At 38.7% G+C, this 16,633-nt stretch overlaps 2 long non-coding RNA genes across 4 annotated transcripts in view; both read right to left on the reverse strand.

Annotated features, from left to right (window-relative positions):
• Positions 1 to 1,018: 1,018 nt before the first annotated feature.
• On the reverse strand, positions 1,019 to 6,072 carry LOC141515325 (uncharacterized). The gene is made up of 2 exons (XR_012476300.1): positions 5,966 to 6,072; positions 1,019 to 1,083 (listed from the first exon to the last, which is right to left on the reverse strand). It is a non-coding gene; the product is annotated as an uncharacterized LOC141515325 (long non-coding RNA).
• Positions 6,073 to 7,849: 1,777 nt separating this feature from the next.
• LOC141515326 (uncharacterized) overlaps positions 7,850 to 16,633 on the reverse strand; it is a 28,981-nt gene continuing 20,197 nt past the window's right edge. For 2 of the 3 annotated variants that reach the window (XR_012476303.1, XR_012476301.1), the window contains one exon: positions 11,790 to 15,175. This is a non-coding gene — a long non-coding RNA (uncharacterized LOC141515326). Of the gene's footprint in view, positions 8,563 to 9,284; positions 9,466 to 11,789; positions 15,176 to 16,633 lie in introns of those variants that run through there. The other variant, XR_012476302.1, reaches the window with a different exon arrangement.

A 16,633-nucleotide genomic window follows, 5' to 3' on the forward strand; every position in this document is an offset into this window, starting at 1 on the left:
TCTCATACTTAAAATTTTTCTCTCTCTTTCTTCCCCCCTCCTTTCTTTTCTCCCCACAAGTTTTCTTTCTTTTCCTCTCTCTAATCTCCTTTCTCCCCTCCCACCTTTTCTCTTCTCTGTTTGTCCTCTCAATTCCTGTTTTTTCCTCCCTCAGCCCTCTTTTATCTCTGTCCCCTCCACATAGATATGTGCATATCTATTTGCCTACCTATATTGATCATCCATCCATCCATCTATCTATCTATCTATCTATCTATCATCTATCACCTTTATGAGAATTTCCATTTGTCAAAGATGCCTTTGCACATTCTCCCTCACTATAATCATTGTAATGTGCAAGTCCTGTCATCCTGTCTGTGAGGACCTGGTTCTCTTTGAATACAAAGGACAGCTATTATTCCATTTCTCACCTTTGCAGGGCCACACACCATGCCTCCATATCTCTTTCCCTTCCCCTCCACCTGTTGGGGTCCCTTCATTTCCCTCAGAGCCTATCTCAGGTGCCTCCTTCCACACAATTCATTGCTGATTTTCCTTCTCCCCTCTTGTGATGACTCTCCTTCTTGAGGTTATTTCTCTGTCCTCAGGTTGTGTAGAACTTAGCTCCTTGAGATCAGGGGCTATTTCATTTTTTCTTTGTACTCCCTTTATATAGTGCACACGGTAGGCACTTAATGAATGTTTGCTGAATTCTGCTGACCTTAATGAATCTGGATGCTATCGATTAACTCCTCCTGTTGAATACCCTCTCTTCTCAGGTTGTTAGGTAGCTAAGTGTTTAGAGCACTGGCCCTGAAGTTAGAGAACCTGAGTTCAAATCCAGCCTCAACCTCTTACTAGCTGGGTGATCCTGGGCAAGTCATTTAACACCAATTGACTTTAAAAATATACTTTCTTTTAGCTGCAGAGATACCACATTCCCCTGGTTTTCCTCTTAAAATTACTTTTTTGCTGGTTTCTAGATGATACAGGGTAAGGTGTTGGACTTGGAGTAACAGAGATCCAAGTTCAAATCCTACCTTAGATACTTAGTAGCTGTTGTGGCTTTTGACTTTGAAAATCTCCATGCCTCAGTTTCTGCTTCTGTAAAATGGAGAGAAATAATAGCATTTCAGGGTTGTTGTGAGGGTTAAATGAGATAACATATGTAAAAAAGCTTTATAAGTGATAACGTACTACAAAAATACTAGTTAGTATTAATTCCCATCCTTTTCACGATCTGTAATGTGATAATTCATAAGATCATGATTCTAGAATCAGAGGAGCTCTCAGAAGTCATGCAATTCAATTCTTTAATTTTACAGATAAGGAAACTGAGGTACAGAGGTGAAGCTATTTGTCCAAGCCATTGACTCTTCAGAAGCCATGGCAGTCCCTATTTCTCTATTTAAAGATGAGGAATGTGAGACTCAGGGTCACTAAATTGCTTGTCCAAAGTTACACAGGTAGTAATTATCAGAGGCAGGATTTGAACCCAAGTCTTCCAACTTCTCTCAGCTCTTCAATATCATTTGCTTTCATGACTTCAACTACTCTCGCTAGGAAGTTGCTTTTCACAGTTCTTTTCTGAGTTCTTGTCTCTCTACTGGATTCTAGGCCCACACCTCCAGTTGTTTACAGGATACCTTTGTTCCATTGGCACCTCAAGCTTGACATGAGCTAGACTCAGTTTAACCCCTTTTCTTCCAATCCTCTCCTGGAATCACTATCACACCATTGTCCACCTACTTACTCTATTGGAATGGCAAGCTCAAGGTTATCTTAACCCATTCCTTCTCCCTTGTCTTCTGCTTCTAATGTTTATTGCTCAGTTGTTTCAGTTATGTCTGCCTCTTGGTGACTCTAATGGTGGTACAGCAGATAAAGTCTTAGACCTGGAGTCAGGAAGACCTGAATTTAAAAACAGACTTAGACTTTTTTTTCTAAATTTTAATTAATTCTTTTTTTTCAACTTCATGCAAAGAAAATTTCCATTTTTTGTAAAGTTTTGAGTTTCACATTTTCCCCCTCCTTCCTTTGCCTCCTTAACAGCAAGAAATCTGAGTGGATTGTATATGTACCACTATGTTAAACATATTTCCAAATTACAGATTTAGATATTTCCAACTAGTTTGTGCTACCCGAGGCAACTGCTTCTGCTTCCTCAGCTGTAAAATGGGTTTGAAAATAGCATCTATCTTTGGGTGATTGTGAGGATTCAATGAGGTAAAATTTTAAGCTTAGCCTAGGCTTGGCATAGAGTAGGCACCTAATAAATGATTGCTCTCTTACCCTTCCAGTTGGTAGGGTTTCTGAATCTCGCTGAGCTTTTGCTATCCCATCTACAAAATGAGAAGACTGGACTATATGATTCCAATTCTACCATCCTGAGACTCAATGAGAAGTTTCAGATGAGTTTCAATGAGAATTCCCAGCATTGACCACCAGGGGAGGCAGTGGCCACATAAGAAAGTCCCAGACTGGATTGAGAACATAACCAAGGTAACCCTGGGACTTATTCCAGGGACTACTTAAAGACAAAATAGGGGTTCAACCTTATAGGCAAGGTTGTCCTGAAAAAGAGGGATGGGGAACCCACTGGTGTCAAAAGGGGGTAGCTGAGTGGTGCGGTGGATAGAACACTGGCCCTGGAGTCAGGAGACTTGAGTTCAAATCCATCCTCAGACACTTGATACTTACTAGTTGTGTGACCTTGGGAAAGTCACTTAATCTCATTGACTTGCAAAAGCCAAAAAAAAAAAAAAAAAGGAAGAAAGCAGTTGTGTTTTGTCAATGAACTTGGCCTAATGAATTCCCCTCTTTGGGTCTCAACTGTCTTAGGAGCAGCACTTTCCCATCCCACTTTCCTACAGCTCCCTCATTAGGAAAATCATCAGACATCTCCTCCATTATGGGAGGGCAGTCCAACTGAGCGTCAAGCAACTAACAAACCCTAACCATTAGAGGAGAAAAGTATAAAAGCATTAAGTAAGCTATCTTTTCCAATTCTCATAATCAGAGAAGGCAGGGGTTGCCCTCATTTTATGGATGAGGAAACTGAGGCAGGTTGAGGTTAAGTTACTTGCCCAGGGTCATAGAACTAGTAAGTATCTGAGGCTGGATTTGAACTTAAGACTTTCCTGACACAAGGTCCCAACACTTTATCCATCATACCACCTCATTGCCCAACTTTATCATGTGAAAAGCACTATGCTAGGTATAAGGATCAAGAATTTTATACAGTACATTGGAAAATTTGTTGTCCTGAAGGCTAAAGCTAGCCTCAACCAAACAGGTAAATGCAATTCTTTAAGTTTCATGTGTTTTGTTGATTGACTGAAAAACTTTTACATCAAAATATTTCTGATATCCCCGATATGCATTTCTATGCATACATGGGCATTTATAAACATGTGCTGGTGCAATCAAACAATGTACATGAGCTTATGTGATTGTGTGTTAATTTTCACATGTGTGTCTATATCTAGTTACATGCATATATCTGGCTTAGTTCAGTTTATAAGATCAAAGTCACTTCCCAATAGATAAATGGTCAAAAGACAGGAATAAACAGTCAAAAAGCTTTTCAATTAATAACATTCCCTTGAAAGATGTCTCAACAACACGGAGGTGATCATCATCCTTGATGGACTTGCTCATTCCATCAGTGCAACAACCAAGGGAAATTTGGGGCTGTCTGCGATGGAGAATACCATCTGTATCCAGAGAAAGAATTCTGGAGTTTGAACAGAGATAAAATTACCTTTAATTTAGGAAAAAAACCTATTATCTTATGTGTTTTTGCTATCGCTTGTGCTTTATTTTTCTTCCCTGGGGATATGACTTCTCTCTTGTCACATTCAACTGAGATCATTGTATACCATGGAAACAATGTAAAGACTAGCAAACTGCCTTCTGTGGGCGATGGGGAGAGGGAAACAAGAATAGGGGGAAAATTGTAAAATTCAAAATAAATAAAATCTTTAAAAAAAAAGAAAGATGACTCAAAACCATTTATCAAAAGAGCATGCAACTCTGAATAACTTTAGATATGTTAGTTCACTCTCAGAAATTTGCCCCAAGTGACAAAAGATGGGAATAATCGCTATTGGAGGGGTTGTACTCATTAATGTACTATTGGTGAGACTTTGAATTGATCTGACCATTCTGGAAAACAATTTGGAATAATGCTAGCAGGGACCAAAATGGCCATTGTTCTTGATCCAGAGATCCCAATTAGTCAGTTAATTGACAAATATTTGTTAAGTATTCACTATGTGATAGACACTGCTGGGGTGGTGTGTAGAGATAAAAAGACAACCGTCAGACAGGTTGTGCCTTCAAGGATCCTACATTCTGAGAGGTGAAATGATACCAATTTCTATATGTTCATACACACAAATACATACAATACATATATGTTTACAAAGTGAGTGTGGCAACCATGGAGGGAAAGAGACTAGCGGATGGGAGTAGGCTTGGGGAAGAGGATTTGGAAAAGTTTCCCACAGAAAATGGTGCTGGAGCCACATCACTGCGAGGCATAAACCCCCAAGAAAATCATAGGTAAAAACAAAGCCCTCACAGGCATCAACATATGAAAAGTATTTTTGGTTCTACAAATGAGACCACCATTGATTGAAGAATGGCGAAACAAAGTAGGGTATATGAGAGTCAGAGAATATTAATATGTCTCTAAGAGGTAAGGAATATTTTGAGATCTGTCTCTCTTGCCTATCACCTAAATGACCTTGGGCAAGCTACTACAGTAATACTTTGGCCCTAAATTTTGCCATCTGTAGAATGAAGGAATTGGACCATATGATTTCTAGAGTTCATCTCAAAGTCAATGATCTTAAGAAATTCAGAAGAATGAGAAATGTCTTGACTAACCTCTGCCTACCTCTATGATTTGATGCCTTCCCCTCTCAAAAAGCCATCTAAATTTAGTTTATATATTATATATGTATATATATATATATATATATATTAATAATGTAGGTACATGTTGTCTCACCTATTAGAATGTAAGCATCTTGAGGACAGGGTTGGTTCAGTTATTATCTCCAATGCCTGGCCACAGTGGATGCTTAATAAATACTTAAAGATTAATTCATTGAGCAGATGCAGAGTAAAGTGAACAGAACAAAGGAAACAATGATTGGTGCAATGTAAATGAAACAATATATATATATATATATATATATATATATATATATGTATATATAAAATGGAGTCCTGTGGAATTATAATCAATCTATTTTTCTCTATCCTTTATAGAGGTAGTGGATCATGGGCTTGGAACTTGCATCAGTTGTTAGACTTTGTTGGTTAGATTTTGCTGGACCATTTTCTGCCTGTTATAAGATACATCCATTGGGTAGGGAAAGGGGAGGGATATGACTGGAAATGAAGATGATGTAAAAACAAATGGATTTAATAAAAATCTGATATTTTTGCAAACTTGAGGGTTGGATTAGATCACCTCTATCTAAGGTTCCTAATAACGCTTATGAGTTTTTTCATTTAATATTTCTTAGACAGCACCCACTAAGCATCATGGTAGGCAGTGGAAATATGAAGTCAATAAAGAAGCAATCTCCACCTTCAAGTTGAGTTTTGGAGGAGAGATTCAGTGACTTGGAAGAGAGGAAGAAACATATCTTCAGCATATGAGACAATAATTTGTAGAAGTTCATGTACAATGTGATCACTTGGTTTGGCTGGAACTCTAAAATGCGGGAACTGGACTGGATAATTTTTAAGGACTCTTCCAATTCTAAATGTTCAGTCTTTTGAATGTAGAATTCTCTCTACTTGATCTCCTCCCCCCACCAAATGTCCTTTTTCTACACATTATTTTTTTGGTATCAAAAAATGGGTATTCAAGGATGTCCTCTTTCTCCAGTAGTGAGTCAGGCTTGTGTTATTTACAACTACCATTCTATAATGAGGGAAAATTTTAAAATTCATAGCCATAGCATACCTTCCATCCTGCTGATGGATTGATGACCACAGGCAACAAAGAACTCTGTTGAAGTCTGAAGGTCAATAACAGAAGCTGATGGATGAAATGGCCAAGGAAAGAGAGGATTCCCTTCCTGGGAAAGGTCAAACAGAGGCATCTATTGTTCGGGTCCCATATCAGAGGGTTGAGTTCTCTCTCTCTCTCTTCCCCAGGTCTCTTTCAGCAGGAGTACCCTCCCTCCACTCCAACTGAAGACACACTGTGGTCACTGAAGAGTTCCTATTAATCACAAAGCCTCAGTGGAATCTCCTCCTTGGTCTTCTTCCTCAGGAACAAAGGAATATAGGGCATAGAGCCCATGGGAGGGTTGGAGTTTCCAGAGAGTCTTCAAGTAGTGTTGACTGAGCCTTTTGAATTGGTGAGACCTTGGCCACTCATCATATTAAAAAAAAAACCAAACCACTCCCTTATTTTTATAAGACTAAGTAAGTTAATATGTGGAGTACAGTGGCAAGAATATTAGATTTAGGGTCAGAAGTTTGGAGTTCAAATGTGACCCTGAAATTTGTTACCTATGGGATGTTGGACTGATCCCCTCATTTTGGGGGGGTTCTAGTTTCCTCAATTGTAAAATAAGGATGGATTAGATTATTTCTTTTTTCTTTTTTCATAATTACATGTGCAGATCATTTTCAATATTCATGTTTTGTAAGATCTTGAGTTCCACATTTTACACTCCCCCTCTTTTTCCTCTCCCCTCCTCTTGACAGAGAGTGGATAAGATTCTCTTAAAGTACATTGATGATCTGATTGTCCCTCCTAGCTCTAAATGAACCATCCTTTGATCACCCTAGGACATTTCTGCTGTGGCAAGTTTTTTTCAATTATAAAAACGACAACCATCTATAACTTAGAAAAGTTATTTAGAACTCAAAAGTTAATCTTTTAAAAATTTTATTATTTTGCCTTCTGTGGGGGGTGGGGGAGGGAAGTAAGATTAGGAGAAAAATTGTAAAACTCAAAATAAATAAAATCTTTAATTTAAAAAAAAAGAAATTTTTTTAATTATTTAAGGCAATAGGGTTGACTTGCTCAAGGTCATAAAACTAGGCAATTATTAAGTGTCTGAGGCTGGATTTGAACTCAAGTCCTCCTGACTGCCTGGCCAGTGATCTATCCACTGCATCCACTGCACCACCTAGCTGCCCCTCAAAAGTAAACTTCATGAGAGTAGGAATTGTATTTTCTTTTGCATGGTTCCCTCCATGATTAATTAGCAGAGTCAGACTCAGAATAAATACACAAAAAATGCTTACTCAGTGACTGAATTGTCTGGATCACAGAGAAAAATCATATATTTAGAGCAAGAAGGAAGTCAAAAGTAATCTATCCAGTCTTCCTCATGTTCACACATGAGGAAACTGAGGCCCAAGTTGGTAAAATAAATTCCTCACTTTTCATAGTAGTAAGCTGCACAGCTGAAATTAAGAACTCATTGATCTGGAGTTGGTGATAAAAGACAGTTTTAGAAGCCCCGAAGACTAAATCTCCCTTGGGAAAGGCAGCAAAGTCACACCAGGAAGTTTTTATTCTTGGAAGGCTTCTTTGCATTAACTTCACCTGTAAGGTATTCTTCTGCCTCTTCTTTGAAGTTCCTTTCTTCTGGATTATGTCATATCTCTGTTTTTCCTTAAGCTATTAATGGTATTAATAGTGTTTATACTGGGTTTCAGTTTTGGGAGAAACAAAGTCCATTCCATCATTCCAGGGTCTGTCTGTCTGTCTGTCTGTCTGTCTGTCTCTCTTTCTCTCTCTCTCTGTCTGTCTTTCTGTCTTTCTGTCTTTCTCTGTCTCTCTGTCTCTCTCATCTGTCTCTCTCTCTTGTCTGTCTGTCTGTCTGTCTGTCTCTCCTGCAATATTGAAGTAAAAGCTTGGTTTTGATATATTTGGTCTTAAGAATTTATTTCCTTAATAATAGTTTTGGTGTCAAAAGTGGGAAGACAAAAGGCCAAGGATGCCCAAGGGATGGGATCCAGATGAACACATACCTGTTTTCATCCAATTCCTTGACTTTGGTTTTTCTTGTATTGCTGACCATCAGACCCTATAGGCCAGGTATCATAAGAGACCTGTGAGGCCAGATTCTTCCCTTCCTAGTTGGGATGGTTGTAGTATGGTGGATTAGTGAATTTGTCAAGATTGATGGGAATCTTGGGGGTGGCTAGGTGGCACAGTGGATAGAGCACTGGCCCTGGAGTCAAGAGGACCCGAGTTCAAATATTAATAATTGCCTAGCTGTGTGACCTTGGGCAAGTCACTTAACCCCATTGCCTTGCCAAAAAGGAAAAAAACCTTTAAAAAAAAAGATTAATGGGAATCTGTTCAGAATACCTGTAATGTACATGGGGCAGCTAGGTGGCTTAGTGGATAAGGCAGTGGCCTTGGAGTCAGGAGTACCTGGGTTCAAATCCAGTCTCAGACACTTACTAATCATATAGCTGTGTGACCTTGGGCAAGTCATTTAACCCCATTTGCCTTGCAAAAACCTAAAAACAAAAAAAGGAATACCTGTAATGTCGAGATCACTGGAATCATCTGTCCAGATCAAACAGAATCTGTCAGAATAAAGCAGAATCAGTTAGGAACAACAGAAATCTATCAAGACCAACTAGAATTGATCCAAACTTTGCAGAATTTGCCAAGCATAATTGCGTCACACTCACTTTTCTATCCATTGCTGCGGGGCGCATGGGAAACATCTAAGATTTTATAATATGAGGAATTGGCTCTAAGACTTCTTGTTCACATTTACAGATTTTTAATATAATGATTATGAGTCCATTGCGTTATTGTGTTGTTCAGAACTGCCATTCTGTCATGGGAGAAAATGTCTGATTTCTTAAGAAGCTACACTTTTTGCTTTTATTTAAGATGATTAATTGCAGCAGAGTAGAGGTGGTTAACTTAGGCTCAGTGGGGCTCATGGATAGAATTCAAGGGGATCATAAAATTGGATGGAAAAAAGATTACACTATACTTTCATTAATCTCTTGGAAATGTGGCATTTCTTTCAATTACTTGAAAGTGCTACTCTGAGAAGGGGTCAGTAGGTTTACCAGAATGTCAGAGGGTTCACAAAGCTTGAGAACCAATTCTCAGCTATTGTTATGAGAGTTTGAGACCCCATCCTAAGTGAATGAGGCATAGTTTCTGTGGGAGGCAGAGGCAGAAAAGCAGTGGCAACAGTCTCCAGAACAGAGCAAAGTTAAGACTGGAATTGGAAAAATTAAAGTTGGAAACGGAACCAATTTCTGTCTCTCTCTATACTTATCCTTACCAGCTTGTAATCTCCCATGTTGACTCTGGCTAGGACAGATGCTTCCAGCCTTGAATCCACTTTGAACTTTGGGTCTCCAACAACTTCAACTCCTCTCGAGGTTACTCAGGAATCCAAGAGTGACTTCTCCAAAGCGTCCATTTAGGGGCAACTAAGTGGAGCAGTGGATAGAGCACTGGCCCTGGAGTCAGGAGGATTGGAGTTCAAATCTAGTCTCAGACATGGAATAATGACCTAGCTGTGTGACCTTGGGCAAGTCACTTAACCTCACTACCTTGCTAAAGAACTAAAAGAAAAATTCAAAGTGTCCATTTAAAGTGAACTTGACTACTGAAGTAATCAAATGTCATGATGACTCCCAGCGATCTCTTCAAAATCAGCTTTAAGAATGGTTGTATGGTGGATCAGTGAATTTGTCAAGAAAAATGGGAACCTCAGGGGCAGCTAGGTTTTATCTTAGAGATGAAAAATTTTTAGGAGCTGAAAACAGATGCTTCCTGTGCTACATCTAATGTGTGGTGCAGTGAATAGAGTACTGGTCTTGGAGTCTGAAGGATGGGAGTTTGAATGCAACCTCAGATACTTGATACTCACTAGCTGTATGACCTTGGGCAAATCATTTAATTCTGACTGCTTTGCATCCAGGGTCATCTCCAGTTGTCCTGATTCATATCTGACCACTGAATCCAGATAGCTCTGGAGGAGAAAGGGAGGCTGATGATTTAGCACAGCGCCCCCTCATCCAAATCCAACTCATGAGCATGTCATGGCATCACCTCCCTGATGTCATGGTCCTCTTCAAGAACAAAGGACAGGGGTGGCCAGGTGGCACAGTGGATGGAGCACGGACCCTGCAGTCAGGAGTCCTTGAGTTCAAATGAGACCTCAGACACTTCATAATTACCTAGCTGTGTGGCCTTGGGCAAGTCACTTAACTACATTGCCTTGCAAAAACCTAAAAAAAAAAAAGAACAAAGGGCAAACATTGTCTCCAGTGTTTAAGTGCCTCTCCAACAACATTCTCATCTTCAAAATCGTGCTGTTACTTTGATCCATATGCTCTGCTCATTTTATTTCATTATTCCCTAGTTCAATAAATTCCCTAAATAATATGAAAATCCAGGGGAATGCAAAAATAACTTGGAATAAATTTTTTTTTTCCGTCTACCAGTCAGCTTGGACTGATATTAATGAACTGCTGTTATGTCTGCATCCCATGAGCGACGGACAGCTTTGTGCAATTTGTCAGTTGACCAAAAATTCACAATGACAAAATCTTCCAGGATGTTCACCAGTGCCTTCTTGAAGCAACTCGTAAGGGTTGCCTTCCACACATTTGACAGGAACCACATTGCAGCCTATAAATAGAAGCCTGATGAAAACCCTCTAATGATTATAACAGACTGTTAGAAGATTTCCAGAATCATCCTGTCCCCTCAGACAGTAAAAATGCATTAAAACCCATGTTATTGCAGACATTGGTCAATGGACTGGAAAAGATTATTTCTCAAGGAGATAGAATATGCAGTCATATGCTAGGAAACTAAACCCATTGATGACATCATTATTGGAGCAGACCACCACAACAAGGAAGTGGCTGAGAGTTTGTTGCCTAGGGTAACTTAATGGTAAGACAAATTCAGAACGTAAAAATCCTCTCCTTTAATTCTCCTAGTCTTCAAAAGTCACCTTTACCACTGATAAATTGATGTTATTATTATTATTATTATTATTATTATATTTTTATTACTAGAAACAAATGATTCACTGGAAATCTGAAGGTAACTCTTATCCCAACAACCAAGATTCCAACAATAAGAATGTGGGGTACTCATCTGACCTAATCTCTCTCCTCTCAACACCCTCCCCTGAATTCCTTTTGCCAAATAACCTGAAATTATTTGTGATTGATGCTGGGATGACCATATTCCTGTTCTTCTCTGTTGATTGCCACAATAGGAATATTGTGGCAGTAAGTATTAAAGGAAAACCTATCCTTAGTGTTTTTTCTCGTTCTACAAATGGCCCCCTAAGATTGAGTATGCCTTTTTCCTCTTTGAGAATCTTGATTTCAATTTTAATAGGAGAAATTTTTTAATATAAGCAACCCATATGAAAAAGCCATATCAAAAATTGTTCTAAATCATTAATTATTAGAGAAATGCAAATTAAAGCTTCTCTGAGGTACCACCTCACACCTCTCAGATAGGGCAATATGATCAGAAAAGATAATGATCATTGTTGGAAGGGTTGTGGGAAATCTAGGACACTATTGCACTGTTGGTGGAGCTGTGAACTCATCCAACCTTTCTGGAGAGAAATTTGGAACTACACCCAAAGGGCAACAAAAATGAGCATACCCTTTGACCCAGCAATACCACTACTGAGTCTATACCCTGGAGAGATGAGGAAAAAGGGTAAAAACATCACTTGTACAAAAATATTCATAGCAGCCCTGTTTGTGGTGGCAAAGAATTGGAAATCAAGTAAATGTCCTTCAGTTGGGGAATGGCTTAGCAAACTGTGGTATATGTATGTCATGGAACACTATTGTTCTATTAGAAACCAGGAGGGACAGGATTTCAGGGAAGCCTGGAGGGATTTGCATGAACTGATGCTGAGTGAGATGAGCAGAACCAGAAAAACACTGTATACCCTAACAGCAACATGGGGGTGATGATCAACTTTGATGGACTCGTTCATTCAGTGCAACAACCAGGGACAATTTGGGGCTGTCTGCAATGGAGAGAATACCACCTGTATCCAGAGAAAGAACTGTGGAGTTTGAACAAAGTTTAAGGATTCCCTTTAATTTAGAAAAAACAGATATCTTAGTGTTTATCTTGTTACCTCTTAGACTTCTTGTCTCTTCCTTAAGGATATGATTTCTCTCTCATCACACTCAATTTGGATCAATATACAACATGGAAACAAAGTAAAGGCTGACAGATTGCTTTCCATGGGGGGGGGAAGTAAGATTAAGGAGAAAATTGTAAAACTCAATATCTTTAATAAAAAAAAGAATAGAAACAAAAATATTTTAATGGGAAGAGACCTGCTTTGTAAATTAAATGTAGCCACTATTTCCATGTCTGAAAGCGTCCATCTGGAATCAACTAATTCTAATATCTCTGCTGTGTTTTTGTTTCTCTAATATAATCTTGACTGTTTGGGACATCATTCCTAATTACATTTATATAGCTCATCATTTCGGGGAAGCAACGCTAGATCCTCAGTACAGAGGAAATTCCTTGGCATTCATTAGAAACAACTAATTGGCACAGTTGAATGCTAGATTTGGGGTGGGGAAGATCTGAGTTCAAACCCTACCTCAGATGCTTACTAGGTGTGTGACCCTGGGCAAGTCACAAAATCTCTTTCACTCTCACTTTCTCCATCTACAAAATAGGAGTAATATTAAGCACCTCCTTGCCTGTGAGGATCAATGACACAAGCAAAGTGCTTTGAAATCCATGTAAATTTTAGCAGTTACTTATTAATGACTCTGTCCTTTGAGTAATCCCTTGGAAGGAGTCATTATTTATCTTAGTGCTTACTTGAAATTGCATCGCTATAAAACATTTTTGTGTCTCAGAGCCCTGCCTTGGATGAGAAGGCTGATCTTACCCAGCTTCTCTTACATCCATGCCATCTTTCCTTCTTTCCCTCTTATTTCCTGTTACAGGATGCTGCCATTGGGAAAAAAAGGCTAAAAAAGAGAAGGAGTTATGATCCAGAATGGAATGACTTCCTTTAGAATTCTTCTAATGGTTGTGCTGTTCTTACCTTTACTTGTGGCTGCTTGTTCTAGAAAAGGAAATACCCAAGGCTACCTGGCCATTCTCCCCTATTCAAATAGACTTTGCTGATTTGTTTTCAAGAGGATCATCTGCCTCATTTGGCAGTGTTGTATTAATTTATGTAAATTTGTCAATTTTATAATCTCTAAATAAATTAAAGAAGCCTCGCCCATGCTAGAAGGATCTGCTCCTGAACTCTATCCAACCACAGGGATGGTTGCCTCACACTGCAGACTCACCATTACACCAGTAGAATGGTGGGAGCTACCAAGATCACTTGCCGCACCCCCTGAACTGTGGTCTTACTGACGCTTCTTCATGACTGGCATTTTGATATGGAGATTCTGAGCTTTGGATCATAAAACCAAATCAGCGACTCCTTGAGGGAAGTTTTAGGACTGTATCCAAACATGTGAGAGGTCTTGGAGAATGCTAACCTGAGACCACAGCAGGGTCCTCAAGTTCCTTTGTGCCAAGGATCCCTGGGGAAGTGGACGGGCCCCTTCTCAGAATCATATTCTGAAATGCCCCAAACATACAAAATTATAAAGGAAATCAATCCTAAAGACGTGATGTTTTCCCATTCAAGCTCAAGGATCCCCCAAATGTATCCACAGATCTCTTGGGGTTCAGTGGTTAAGAATCCCAAGGCTGGAACTAGAGGAATTAGGAAATTATCTTACAGAACCTACGGTTCTCCATGACCTCTGCCAAATCAAAGAATAATATCTATGACTATTTGATAATTTGTTAAAAGGAAGAATAGAGAGGTTAGCTTATAAAGTGTGAAAGTATAGTGTAAATTATTTAACTCTTGCGATCATGGAATCTATAGAAATGTTGTGAATAATAAATGGATAGGTAAACATTAGAGTTTCTTGCTGCCCCATCTGCTTTTTAGAGGCTGAACATTAGGGCAATTGCATGAAGCACTAGACCATCTTTTTATTTATTTAAGGCAATGGGGTTAAGTGACTTGCCCAAGGTCACACAGCTAGGCCATTATTAAGTATCTGAGGTCACATTTGAACTCAGGTTCTCCTGACTCCAGGGCCAGTGCTCTGTCCACTGCGCCACTTAGCTACCCCTAGCTCATCTTTATACCCTCACTAACAATAACAGTAATAATAAAGTTGATAATACTTCCAGGTTTATGGTATTTAGCACATATTTTATTCAATTCTTAGGACAACCCTGAGAGACATTATTCATAGTTTACTGATGAGGAAACTAAGGCAGAGATTAAGTGACTTACCCAGTATGACAGAGGCTAATTATTTATTATCTGAGACTGGATTTGAACTCAGGGTTTCCTGACTCCACTGTACCAACTATTTATTATGTACAACACATTTACCAGTTGCTTCAATATGTAATTTTTTTTTTATTCCAAGGCTTCAGGGTTTACTTTAAGTCATGAAGAGGAGAGCTAGTCCTGCAGCCTGTTAAAGGAGGGATCTCACCAGAGACCTCCTACCTTAAGCATTGCTGTTGAACTTCAGATCCACAGACTCCAGTTTAAAAGACTTGAAGGTCATATCTAAAGTAGTGTCTTTTGGACTTTGAGTGAACTATAAGGAATTCATTTTCTGTGTAAAATCCCAGGATCTGATTACTTAATTTATTTCTAAAGATGGATTTTTATTGTTTTATATCAGATTATGTTTATTTAGAAATAAGAGAGAGAACATTGCAAGGTTTTGGACACATGGGATGAATATTATCATTAACTGTCATTGATTGGGAGTTTACTGACATTACTGGAAATTTGATAGATGACTATACACCCCATTCACTTTAACTGTAACCAATGGAACTTTAATGTAATGTTTTTAGCATGGAATGCAGGTAAAATTGCTTTAAATAACATTAAGTCAGTAATCTACCATTATAAGGAAAATGCTGTCCCAAGGACTCCTGTCTATGTATCTCCAAATATTTTAGTGGGAGCTTCCTGACTCAGTCTCTCCATCATGATAAATTGCTTCTGAATAGGAATGTTTCTCACCTGTTAGATCATGGGTTGGCTATGATATCCTTTGAATGAGATGGATTTCTGCAGCCATTCCAAGAGGCATATATGATAATTACCTGAAATCAAATGGAGTTGAGGTAGATTTTGTCCAATTATGGCTCTAATAGAACCAGTCTATGGTTTTTAGGTATAGATCTAATACACCACTTTTAAAAAATATTTTATTTTTTGTTTTTTAATTACATGTGAAAGTAGTTTTAACAATCATCCTTTTGCAAGTTTTTGAGTTCCACCTTTTTTTAACCCCCTTCTCTCCTCCCTCTTTATAGCAATGAACAATCTGGTATAAATCAGACATGTATAATCACGTCAAATGAGTCATTATGAATGAGGAATTAGAACTAAGGAGAAAAAGAACCACATGAGAAAGAAAGAAAAAATAAAAGAAAATTTAAAAAGTGAACATAGTATACTTTACTCTACATTCAGACTCTATAGTTTGTACTTTCGTTTTTCTTCTGGATGTGGATATCATTTTCCTTAACAGGGATGGACCACTTTTTTGTTTTTTGCTTTTTTTGCAAGACAATGAGGTTAAGTGACTCATCCAAGGTCACAGCTAAATAAGTATTACATGTCTGTGGCTGGATTTGAACTCGGGTCCTCCTGACTCCAGGGGCGGTGCACTTTTAATGCTGTTTTAACCATTTCCCTCTTTGACATCTTTTAACAAAGCAGGCAGATGGGCAATCTCTTACAGTGAGTTGTGAACCAGACAGACTTGAACCTACTGTGCCAAGGGTTAAGGGATAAAGGACCCTATTGTTCACATTCCTATTGTTCTCCATGCTGCTTACTCAGAATCCCTCAGCTAGCAGATCAGTTCCACAAATTGCCATCTCTTTGCTCTTTGGTTTAGAGCACTGACTTTAGGCCAGGAAGATCTGAGTCAGAAGTCTGCCTTCCAAAATTACTAGTTGTGTGACTACACAAGTCACATTACTTCTCAGCCTAAGTTAATTCATCTGCAAAATGGGGACATTAAAATAAAGCATTTTGCAAACCATAAATCTCAAAAAATGAAACTACCGTTAGGATTTTCCTGTGCAGGACCACATCTATTCTCTCAAAATCTGAGGCTAGAATTATGAGGTAGCTACCCACAATACAGAGAAAAATGATGTGGAACACTCCCATCTATGTATTGAGTAGGGTGTTTGAATATCTCTAAGAGTGTTTTCCCTGCACTTTGTCTCTGTCCACACGGGTCTGTCTAGACAAGGCTCACAGGGAAGCATAATTCTTTTTAGAGTCTTGTCTGCTCACCTTTCTTCAAGGGAGACTTTGATTTCTATCAGAAAGAAAAGACAAGTTTGGAGCCACCAAACTAATCAGTCTATTCTCCTCAGAAAGGTGAGGTACCAGGCTGTAATTATACCTCCCTGTCCCCCAAAATTATTATTCTAGGGCAGGGGTTGGTAAACTTCACTCCCCTCTTTTGTACAGCTCTAAGGATGGTTATTATAGTTCTAAATAAAGTGTTTCTTTTTATTTAAAAGAATTCTTAGCTTAAA

This window comes from Macrotis lagotis, chromosome 2 (assembly GCF_037893015.1).
Source record: "Macrotis lagotis isolate mMagLag1 chromosome 2, bilby.v1.9.chrom.fasta, whole genome shotgun sequence".
In the NCBI taxonomy this organism is placed as follows: Eukaryota; Metazoa; Chordata; class Mammalia; order Peramelemorphia; family Peramelidae; genus Macrotis; species Macrotis lagotis.